General features: G+C 33.2%; 1 long non-coding RNA gene across 1 annotated transcript in view; it reads right to left on the bottom strand.

Annotated features, from left to right (window-relative positions):
• LOC148224833 (uncharacterized) overlaps nt 1–6065 on the bottom strand; it is a 42666-nt gene extending 36601 nt beyond the window's left edge. Inside the window, exon 1 of the long non-coding RNA XR_015801969.1 lies at nt 5982–6065. This is a non-coding gene — a long non-coding RNA (uncharacterized LOC148224833). The remainder of the gene's footprint in view (nt 1–5981) is intronic.
• Between the last annotated feature and the right edge of the window lie 6955 nt (nt 6066–13020).

Genomic DNA, 13020 nt, shown 5'->3' with positions numbered 1-13020 from the left:
AATGCAGAGTTTACCCATATTTTTACATAATGGAGATGGTTCAACTAAAAGGAAATATATTTATTATACAGTTTTGAGATTAGAACAGAAGTTGTTGAAAGCTGAATGTCCAGGTTAAATTTAGGTGAGAGCAAGCTAAAATTATAGACATTATGAAAAATGTGTCTAAAAATATCATTTTTTAAACCATCTGTCTAGGATCCCGTGGATTCCATTACATTTACTAGTGCACCTGAGTGCATTAATGGTCTTTGATGTCTAGGGGCCTCCCCCAGCCTACCCATGTCTCAGGACACAATTTTAGTGCCCAGGACCATCAGACCATGCCACAGAGGTGCCACAACAGGGCCAGTCTCCAGCTCCCTATATTTATGATTTTTCCAATGTCCACAAGTTGTGTCATGTCATGTTAGTGATTGCCAGTGGGAAGGGTCTGGCTGGGTCTTTTTCAATCATCAATTTTTTGCACACTGATAAGATCCCCTGAAGCCTTCTCTTCTCCAGTCTGAATAATCACATTTCTTTCTCCCCCTATATGAGATGCTTTTGCTATTTAATCATCTTAATGGCACTAAAGTCTGGTCTTAAGGAAAGTGTTTATGAGGTTGTAACAGGTTTCTCAATATATTCTGAAGTTTTATGTCCAAATTCTCCCATGAAAATTACATGGATTACATCCATTTTGATAAGCAAGTTTAGTTCACTATTAAGATGCAAAACTGCTTAAAAAGTAAGGATATCCAAATGGTGAAGCAGCTTTTCCCATTAATTTTTTGTGCAGTATTTCAAACAGGCTGTAATCTTCTTGAGGAATCTGTAAAATCAATTGCCACCAAGGCTTATATATTGATCAATATCTTACCACCTCGTTTTTGTGCTCACTGGCCATATATCTGATAAAGAGCTTGAATTCAGGCTAACAGTATTACCTGGTGAAAGATAATCCAGAGTCTTAATATCTGGATATGGGGAGCAGCAACGTGAAGTAGTATCAAAAGAAACAATGAGACTTTAACAATACAGTAATACAAATCAAACAATAACATGAAAAACAAAAAATAATTCTAATAATGAACTGAAAACTGTACCAGAGAGGCTATAAAGAATTAATAACTTCCAAAGTTTTTTATGCTAAATTGAAATTTGGAAAGAGATGGAATAAATGACAATGTTGTCAGTACTGAAGATACTTCAGAAATGATTGAAGAAGTGAATTGAATTCCAAAAGAGAGACAAATGCTTTTAGTTGTTTAAATGCAACATCTAAATGAATGTCAGCTGCCTAATAGTCAAAAGAAATCCAGTCAAAACTAGAAACATATGTAGCTGAGCAAGTATAGATATCTAAATTATTATTTCAGCTTCTCTATTTATTCCTTCTGTGGATATATTGAACATGTAATAACTCTCTTTAAAGACTCCTGAAGCCTAAATGAAATCAGAGAAAAATCACAGTAATAGTGCTGAAGTATGTACATGAGAGTTAATGTAATATAGACTTTGTGAGACATTCTACCTGAAATATATAAAAAAAAAAAAATTGGTTTGAAATTGCAAAGTTTACACGCACAAATTGATTGATGGGACTACAAACTGTTCATGGAAATGAATAAAACCCCCAGTGTTCTTATCTGTTGTACAGGTTATAACAGAGAACATTTACTTTGTAGCATTACATATGGTGCCATTGGTGCCATTTATATTTTTGACCAAAAATAATTGGTAAGACACAACTCTTCTAGCATTTACTGAATGGCATCTTCATGCATCAGGGCCTTCTCTGGTTCTCACTTTATCTGTTAGTGAATAAATTGGGGAAGCATAATAATTAGGAGGGGACACAACCAGACAGATGACATGAACTAAGCAAAAAATATTCCATGTGCATGTCATTTTCAACGAAACTAGTGAGAAGCAGTTCAGTCTGACTGCCTATTGCCTTTGCATCACTTTGTATCACTTTGTTTTCTTCTTTTTCCACTTATCCTTCACTTAATTAACTTTTTTTTTTTTTTTTTTTTTTTTTTTTTAAATATTGACCTACAATTGTTCTTGCTTCATTATTTCTTTCCTCTTCCCCTGCTCTTCCCAGGGTGATGGGGGAAGCAGAGTGAGCAGCTGGGTGGTGCCTACCTGCAAATTGGGGTTACTCCATGACAGCTGTCAACCTGAATGAGATTAATCTCTCACAGAAAGGCTGAGTAATTATTTCTTGTCTGAAAATTATGACAAGAAATTAAACTTTACCATTTGCAGAAAGGATTCTACCATCCTTATTATCCAGAAGTAATGTTCCAGTCTGTGGTTTGACCATTTGTTGTAATAAACAGATACACAGATTACAAAACTTTAAGGAGGCACTACTGACTTCAGTATAACACAGGTCATAGATTAATTTCTTGAATTACTTGACTCTGGACTAGATAAACTTTTCCAGTAGAGCACATGTTTTTCCCGATGAATTCTCCACTACAGCTTGCAAGTACAACATATTACTATCATCACCATTAAAATTAAATTCCACATTTCAAATATAAATTAATGTTTTGTCAGTATCCAGTCACAAGACGTTGTACCTCAGCCTGTTAGTCTGAAATGACAGGATACTTTGTGCAGAATCTTTTATTCCAGATCAGTATAGCTTAAGCAGAGTTTCAGGTTTTAAAATGACAGTGTGATCAGTTGTCACTGTAACTTTACTTTTACATGCTCCTCTCTGTTCTGAAATTTTTGAAGTACTTTAGACCAATTGTCACAATACTCATCAGACTATATTCTCAATATGAAAATGTGACTTCACAGCTGGCCTCAATAATTGGTATTCACTATTGGTTTTATAGTTTGTCGCCGTAATATCAGTAAAATATCTCATTCTAATTTGTCCGTCTTTCATTGCTCTTTTCCATTTTGATTATGAAAAATTGTATGGTTTTTTGTTTGTTTGTTTTTGTTTTGTTTTTTGGGGTTTTTGGGGGGGTTTGGGTTTTTTTTGTTTTGTTTGTTTGGTTGGTTGGTTGGTTTTTTGCTTATAACTGATACTAGCAGAAGACAAGAATCAGGACTGAAATAAATTCCTTTTATGCACATGCAATCATTATCTATGAATAGCCCCAATTTTGAAACCAGTGGTGAGTCAGTTTTCACTTCATTTAATATATATAGCACTGTTAGCACTCTAGTCTCTTTTTTCCAAAACACTGAATCACATACATGCCTTACAGTATCTACTTCTACTACATTCTCACTATTATTTATATTAAATTCTTATAAAATCTCATTTTAAAATATAGTAGACAAATAAGTCTGTTTTCAAGACAACAAACCGAACTGTCATTTTTTGAAGTCATCCTGATTTCAACTATTAAATTATTGTTTAAGTCCTCTAAAATTTCCCTATGGGAAACTGATTTTGTTCTGATTGTGAACAGGCAGGGGTCACAGTTGCTTACACTGAAATATTAATAGCAAACTGTTTTTAGCTTTCTCATAATCAGAATTATAAGCCTCTAAGCAACTTCAGGGAAGGTACTTTAGCTGTCATTCTTATATTTTGAGGACTTCAGTAAGAAAATTTATGTTTGAAGATTTACTCTTAAAATAGTTTACTCATCTGATTCTCTCATAAGAACTTTTTACAACACCAGCTCTTACAGCAGTCACATAAAAAACACATCATGATATCCACACCTACAGGTGAAATTGGAGGCATAGCTTTAAGAGTTATAGTAGGCACAGCACCTTTGAATTTTATCAGTCTATAGGGATTTGCATGGTACACTTAAACTCTCACAGGATGTGGATCAGATTGGAATAGGTAGCTTTTTTAGCTCTATAGCCACCTTTCAGTCATGTGTACATACAATAGAATTTTCATAGCAGAAGGAGCATGACTAGAAACAAGCTCATGCTTTACTATATGTACACAATTCAGAATGTTATATTTTAAAAGAACAGTGCAACCTTTTTGCAGAGAATATCAGGACAATGATAAAAATGCTTATGTAGCTTTTTCTTCCGAACTAGTTTGAAAAACAAATGCAGTAGATTTTTCACGTGCTTTAAATTTATGCTGTCTCTGTATCTCTACTACTTCTATTTCAACATTCTCTGGGTATTGAGAAAAGCTGTTCTATATCCAGACAAACCAATTTTGCAGCATTATTAATTTATAAAAGTCTGTAGCTGTTATAATTTAATTCAGTTGCTATAGAAATCTCTACGGGAACACAAAAAATAAAAAGAGGCAAAATTAATGTGCCTTATAGTCTAGTTGCCTAGAGTGCACCCCCTATAGGGAGAGCGCAATAATTAAGTCTTGTTTACTGTGAGCTCCATTAAACCTTTGTTGTTACTGATTACACCATTGTCTGATTGATTTGTCAGGTGTGAAAAACAACAAAAAATTAATTGCCTTAATCCAAATGACCAAATGACATGCATTGTGAGGTGCAACAGAGAATTCTACTTGAACAAATGGAGCTTTTCTACTTGCTCTTCATTTAATTTCCCATTGTAACAGCGAATTGCTTTTGAGGTAGGGGACATTGCTTCTTCCACAGATTTGGATTTGTATGTGATCAATGTAATAGAGAGAATGAAAGGATTTGTTCTTAAATTAATATAATACTTCCCTGTTATAAAGTAACAGCAGGAAAGAAAACGTTTTTTAACACCAGGAAGTGTGTTTAAGGAAACTGATAGTAATAAATGAATCAAACAAGATAACAAATGAATTTCACAATCTAGTTTATTGCTTCATTAGAGGTATTTCACTTACATGTTTCCTGAAAGAAAGGGCATAGATTCTGTACCTCAGATATATTGGAGGGTTTTAATGCTCTACTGTTATTTGCAATATGAATGTAATTACCATATAAATATTTGATTCAGACACTAGAGGTGAATGTATTGTCAGTTTATTTCAGGACATGGCATACTACTTTTAGGAGACTTGGACAAGGTATGAATATTGAAAGTACTAGAAATGCATATTTAACAAAAAGACAATATTATTTTCTGAAATGTAATTATAGTTGGGCTATTAGAAACTAACACAAGGCAATGTTTTATTTTACCAAGTAAAGTCTGATGTATTGTGCATTAAGAATTCTGTAGGTAATACATTGAGTTTCCTATTATTCAGTAAACATAGTTGTGCCTTTCCACTGCATGTTATTCAGGAAAATCAGTATATGTGTAGCAGTGGAAGAATCATTTTATCAGATTTTGCTCACCTTGATGTGTTTGATCACAAACAAATTTGTATCTTATATTGTTTGCTGTTGTTGCAGCTGCACTTTAGGGTCAAGGATACATTATGGATTTTCACAGTAAGGTCTTAAAAGGGACAAAAATCAATTCCAGCATTTATGAAGACAAAATTGCAGATGGTCACTCAGTCACAGTAAACAAATTTACAAGCAGTGGCAACTTAAAAGAACTTATATGATACATCTGTTAGAATACTTCAAAAGCCAGAATTGTGAATTCAGACTTGAATAGAGGTTATCATTGTTACCCAAGTTCTCAGTGTGGCAAAACCAGTATGCTATGCTACTATTCTTACTAAGAAATTTGATTTGCAGGGAAGAACAGTTTATTTTCTCTCAAGATGTTCTTTTTTTGAAACCTTATAACCTTAATAATAGCTTGTCATTAAGAAGTAATTTGTGTTGATATTTCTTCAGGATCAAAACTAAATTGATCTCCCGAATGATTTCCTGACTTTTCATGGTAAATGTAGTGGTTTACATGCCTTTTATTTTCAGGCTTTTTGGATTAAGGGTTGGCCAAATGCAATGACTAGATGTCGTAGTTTAATCTCAGTAGGCAGCACAGCCCCATGCAGCCACTTTCCCCCCAGTCCAGTGGTATGAGGGGAATAGTCAAAAGGGCAACCATGAGAAACAAACCTTGGGTTGCAATAAAGACAGTGTGGTACATAGAGCAAAAATGAGAAACGAAACAAGGAATTAACTCACTGCTTCCCATGGGCGGGCAGGTGTTCAGCCATGTCCAGAGCAGGGTTCTGCCACACATAATGGTGATTTGGGAAGAGAAGTAACACAACTCAGAAGGTCTCCTGCTCCTTCTTTCCCCCAGATTTATATGCTGAGTGTGTCACCATAAGGGATGGAATATCAATTTGGTCAGGCGGGGTCAGCTGTCCCAGCTGTGCCCTCTCCCAGCTTCTTGAGCAGCCCCAGCCTCCTCTCTGGTCGTGTGGAATGAGAGGCAAAAGAGGTCTTGACCCTGTGTAAGCACCTCTCAGCAATAACGAAAATATCTCTATGTTATCAAGGCTGTTTTTCACAACGAATTGGAAAGAGAACTACATATACGTGGAGAAAATTAACTCTATCCCAACCAAACCCAGTACACTAAAGAAACAGAAAGGGACGATTTTAACACATAATTGCAATTTTGTTGCCTGTTGTATCTCTAGAGAACTTCTTCTGCCCCTCTAAATAAAATAAAAAGCAAGTACAAGATACACCTTCTTTTATTGTGTATAACAGTTAAGTCAAATACATTTGGCAATGGATATTAGGCTTGATTTAAAAGATATAAAAGTGAGATTTATGACCTGAAGGTCCCAAATATTAACTTCATTAATTACTCCAGGCTCTTTATATTGGGGAATTTATTTGCAGTTTAACATAAAACTAAAACACAGATCTAATTACAGCAGTATTAGTAATAGAGGTTATAGTGAAATCAGACTGAAAGAGTAGGATGAAACAAGAGGCAGGTGGTGTTAGAGTCCAGAATACTGGAAGAAGTTTGCTTATGTTAAAACATGTTTAACATAAACAGTGATAATCTGAACACAGCATACTGTATTGAATAATAATAATAATGTCCAAAAGAAAAGTGAACCAGACACAACTCAGAATGATTTAATTCTTAACTGTAACTTACTGTATTAAAAAAAAAAAAAAAAAAGCAAATTTCTCCTTAGCAAAAATATATGAAGATTCTTTAGCTTAAAAGCTGCTTTATTTTGGATTATTTTCTGCTCTACAAATACTAACGGGTGTTAGGTTGGGGGTTTTTGCATAATGTAAGCTCTATCATCTATTCCTTCAAAGAGAACTTTAGCTGTGTGATGAACAATCAATGCACCTCCACTATTTTTATCAAGCCTTAAGCATTTTGTTATACTGCCATAGTTCTGATTTTTCAGTGTCCTCCAATTTTTGTGCCAGGTTCAGCAAAATGCAATTTGTAGAAAACTATAATTTCAAATAGATATCCCACAATATAGTTAAAACATTGACATCAAACTTTTGTTATACTTTTCATGTGAGTCAACTGATAGCTCAACAGACTAGAGTATTAATCCTGCTTTTTCTCCCTAAAAATACGTCTCACAAAATGCAGAGTGAATTACACATGATCTTTAGACTGTTTGCTCAGACTGATTTACAAAACATAAGAAAATATGAAAATGCTAATGAAATAAGCTGTTGTGAACTGATAAGTGACTCAGAGCAACTTCAAATGTTTCTATTAAAGTAAATCACTGTACTTCTCACAGTTGACATGTGTTATCTATTCTACCACTGCAACATGGTGTCCTTTTTGTTCCCTGACATGTAGTACCAGCCCGTAGATTTTTTTCTGGTGGTGACAATAGAAACCAGTAGCTAAAATTTGCCCTAGCAAACAACCATTTTATCTTCTGGTAGTGCAGAAGCGTTATACATCCTTATTGTGACAATGAATACTTGGTGTTTTAAAATAATTCAAATTGCTATTTGCATTATATTATTTTATAATTACTAATTAGGGATTAATGTCTAAAAATGACCAACACAAATGCTGAGGGACAAGAACAACAGAAAAAAATAGTAAATTAATGGTGTAAAGTGAAAAAGACAACAAATTATGAAAATTTTAACACTTTTCAGTGTATTCAAATACAAAGAAACAAATAATAAAATTTGCCTTACATTTTCTTTCAAAAAAATCATTGTAATATGCTGAATATTGGGTAGCTGCTCTTCTGATGTATAATCCAAATCCACCGACAAAAAAGACAAATGAGCATTATGAATACAGAAGTTTTATTCAGTATTACTTGAAAGCCAGCTTGTTAACGGTGCTTTTTAGAATAACACAACTCTTAAATTCACGGGGTTTCCTCTGTCTGATTTCCTACATGTTTGCTGTAGGAAACAACAGTTTCCCAACAGTTAGAGTGTCCACCACATGATTTTTGGGATGTCGCTTTTGGGGATTATCAAATAAAGCCAATACATAAACTGTAAATGAGGCACTGCTTCCATGCTTTACTAGTCTTGTGATTACAGAAATATGAATTTAATACCTACTTATTTGAAATGTTTCCTGATTTATATGGAAATGCATTAATCAGCTTCCAAACTCAACTACTTACATTATACACTGAAGATTAGAATGATAATTTGACTATTCAAAGATAGCAAAATTATTACAGGAAACTACAATGAATTTTTTAGATAGAATAGGTAAAATAATATGTATACAGAAATCAAAACCAATAAAGTCTGAACATGAATACTAAACTGGATGAGTATGTTTGGCATGGTGTCTCTTCTCTCCCTTGCACAGAAGTAGTTACCCCCAAAGTCTTCAAATGAATAACCAGAATCAATCCCATTCTTCCAAAGAAAATGACTCCTACGTGTAAACACCTTTTGTATTGCAACTACTATGGCCACAATTATATTCAGCCTGAGTTACTTTTGCTTGCAGTTTTCATAGGTAAAAATAAAACAATCTAGATATTCGGATATAGGTTTGATTACTTTTGCAGCAAACTGAAGTTGGATGTATTTTTCACTCTTTTAAAAATATTTTTATGACATATAACTAGCAGTCTCTCTCCCACACTATAATTTCTTGGTTAATGCTAGATTTTGTCTCGAATGTACACCTTAATTTCCAGAAGATCAGTGTATGTATTAGTTAACTGCACTTAAGCAGTATTGCATCTGGGCTTGGCTTTATATTTAAACTCACTTCTTTTTCTCAACTATTTTATATCAGTAGCACTAACAAGAATCCCAATAACGTGCATATCTTTTTTTTTAAATTTATTTTCTTATGTGATACAATCTTTTTTTGACATTTGTTCAAAAGTGGACTCAACCTTCTTGTTGTCATAATCCTCATTAAATAAACCATAACTATATTTACATTCATGTTTAAAAAGTAATGTCAGTGACACAAAGTCCCAGGCAACTGAAAAAAGGAAAACATCAATATAATTTTTTAAGAAAAGCGAAAAGGAGGATCTTTGGAACTACCAAAAGTCAGCTTCACCTTACAGAACCTTCACCTTACCTTCACCTTGTAACTAGAAAGATCATGGAACAGATTGTTAAGCAATGTGTACTGAGACATACAGAAGACAGGGAAGTTATTACAGACACCAAACATGTGCTGTGTCAGAAAGTTATAGTCCTTTTACCTTTGTCAATGTCCAAGGGAAAACCAGTAACAGGTGATTTCCTTCAGGTGTCTGAACTAGGGAAAACGCTGTTCAACATTTTAGAATCTTAGAAGCAAGGAATGGTTTGGGTTGGAGGGAACCTTTGAAGGTCAGACACCAGATCATCCTCCCTGCCATGAGTGCAGACATCTTTGACTAGATCAGACTGCTTAAAGTCTCATCCAGCCTGACCTTGAACACTTCCTCTGACAAGGAATTTTACGGTTCTGTGACTAATTAAACACAAGTTTCTGTCCAATAATATGAAGCTTATTTAGCCAGTGTAAAAAGTGAACAGGAGAAGTGAACATTAAGTCATTCACAACAATATTTGCAGTCTTTCATATTGTAAGTATGGTAGATATACTAATGCTATAAATATAGGCATATTAAACAATTTCTGAACTTATTTTATCTCCATATATGCTTTATTTTCTTATCATATTGTTTCTGTACCATTGACTCTCATTAATTTATTCTTCTCTGGGGAAACCTCTTGGGTCACACTCAGTTATGTAATAGAGAAAAAATATGAGAACCAGGATGATATATGAAATTGTTGAAGAAATCAAGGTCATATTTAGATTTAGAGCTATATATTAATCTTTAAAAAATCAAAATAGCTATTAAACTGATAACGGCATCCATGAGTTTGAAAAGTTTTTGAAAGTTGAGCTACATTAGAAACCCAAAGGGGCAGGAAAAAAAAATGAGACTATTCCCCTGATAAAGCATAATTAATCACAATTGCAGAAGAGACAGGAGAGAGAAGATCTGAAATTGTAAGGAAAGGGTTTGAAGGAAGATTAACTATCAAAATAATACATGAGTTTAAGTAAGAGTTAGATTAGTGAAGTAAAGATTGTTAGAAATTCTTATTAGCCATGGTCAATCAAGGGAGGAGAAAACAAAAAATGTATTCAGATGGACTTGCAGAAGAAGAAGTAATTTCAGGTAATAAATGGAAGTGACATATAAGTGAGTAAGATTGCAAGGTATTTCCTAAGGACTGATAAGATTTATCTGTAAAACATATCTACAGCTTACTGTTGGCTATTTTGCTTCTTAATGGGTTTAGAATGACAAAGCTAAGACAAATGACAGATATGTTTGCACTGCAAATGATTATGGAATAAGCTCATCTCTGAATAAACAACACTACAGGATTCTGTTAAAATTCTATAGTTAATATATTTATTTTAAAACAATTGAATTTTAAACAATTAGCAGCAAACATTGATATTCATACTAAAGCAAATATTATTATGTAATATAAACAATGATACTTAAAGAAAAAGATCAGATAAAATAGAAGAGGTAGATTTTAAACAAAAGCTCCTCTAAAGACAACAAGATGTTTTTCTAGGCTCAGTTACCCTTTTTCACAATAAAAATATTGCTATTAGAATTTATTTTCAATATAGATCATTAAATACATGTATTTGGACATTAATATTGCTGTTATTAAAAGAAAATCAATATCAGCATGCCCATCAGATATTTTTCTCATCAAGTGGTCAGTCCAGGCTTAAAATGACTTTATGTCAGTCATTATACTACCGAGCTGAGAATTTACCAACATTTCAGAGATTAGAAACATTCCTTTAATTTCTAATTTAATATTACAGATGAAAAAACTCAAAAACCAAACTTAGTCAATTTAAATGCCTGTGTTCCTGTCCACTTTGGCTATTCTTCCCTTCACGTACTCTACATATTTCCTGGTGTGAATGCACAGAATTTTGCATGAAATCTCATCTTTCTTTATATACTGTCTCTTATATTTGTCTAGACATACCAAAATAGATTATTTGATGTAATCCTAAACTTATGTTTCCCTCTAGTGGATTCCCTTATGTTTCTTTGGTGATCTATCATAAGCTGTGATTACAAGATACACCAAAAAGATAAATCATTACTTCAATAATACTGTGTGAATCAACTAACATCAGCTGTTCTTATTTGAGAGAATAACTCAAGTTTTATAGTAAGATCAAAGTTAATAATGACAATTCGGTCCAAAGCATGATTCATCTCATTCTGAGCATGGACACGATTTTGACCCCGAAATGTCTCTTTCCTGAGTAGTGAGTCTAAAGTATAGACTCCTGCAACTGTATATATCGCAGATGTCAGGAAAAAAAATCACCTGAATCTCACCTTTTGATGCAGTATTTGTTGCTTAATTAGTTAACTTGGTACTTCTAAATCATATACCTTCCATTTGGAGGAATCTTGTCTTTCAGTTATATTGAAAAAAACAAGAAAAGATATAAGTTTATAGTATTTTTGTTGTGTTATTTTTGTAGCACAACACACTTAGAGCTAGCCAAAAAATTTAATCTTTCTTTCCAAAATCATGTGAACAGAGAAGATCTAAAATTAATTAAAGCAAATCAAACAAATATGAGTTATTCTATATCATTTTGATTTAATCCAATTAAGATCCAGGAAATGTCAAAACCAAACTTTTCTGATGGTTCTTCAATGACTTTTAAAAATTTACAGTTCATATTCTGTATGTTAGTTCTTAGCCAAGGTCAAATGTGAGTTCTATTCAAACAGATAAGAAAGTGTGCAGGACTGGTGGTTTAGAGCAAGACCTTGAATGCCAACAATGTCTATTTTGATTATGCATTTCTAATTCAGATAGAAAATAGAAGAAACATGACTTATTGCTCAAGAAAATATTAACAATGTTGGTCCTGCTTTCTTTTTATATAAAAATTAATTTTATTTTCTACCATAAACTGTGATTCACAGATTTCTGCATAAAAGAAGTTTAAAAATGTAGATTTCTTAAATTACTTTGACGTACTGTATTCTCCTTACTATATGTATTTACACATTTAGCAGATGTGATATGGCTTTGGGTGCAACGTGATGAATATATTTTATACCCTCTGTATAAAAATAACACAGCAGATTTATGGAACAAGATGATTTGTTTAGGAGATCGAATAATAATTCTGAATGACTTTTTTACTGTGCATGGTTTTATTAAAGTGAATATAATTTTGCTTTTTCCATAAAGAAAGTAACAGTGGTCATAATGAATAAGATCTTACCAGCAGATATGTTCTCCCATCTGATTTGTAATCTCTGTTCTGTCCCTACTTACAAATCAGATTCTTAGAACAGGAGAAAGCTGGTTTGCCTTAGATATTTTCTGTATATTTTATATATTTCTGCTATTATCCCACCTTCTTTGTGCAAAAGGGTCTAAAAATCTTCCATGGTATTTTCTGTAGTGGTATCCTAGTCTTAGCATATAAATCATGTCTATTGAGAAATAAGTCCAATTATATGTAATTTCAAAGTACATCCCTATTTATAATGCATTATATGGTTAATCAGGAAAATGCTGGCTACCTACAGTGAAATCACTGCAGTATGGCCATGTATCATTGATTGGCACAGTGAATCTGGTGAGTAAGACTGGTAAAACACTCAGGTACATACAAAAAAAGACTTTTTATTTTAAAAAAAACAGTCAATTTACTGCATTATATTAAATGTTCAGTTTTCCCACTGAAGCAAGT

This window comes from Sturnus vulgaris, chromosome 2 (genome assembly GCF_052056855.1).
Source record: "Sturnus vulgaris isolate bStuVul1 chromosome 2, bStuVul1.hap1, whole genome shotgun sequence".
Lineage (NCBI taxonomy): Eukaryota > Metazoa > Chordata > Aves > Passeriformes > Sturnidae > Sturnus > Sturnus vulgaris.
This window is presented reverse-complemented; position numbering and strand designations above follow the sequence as displayed.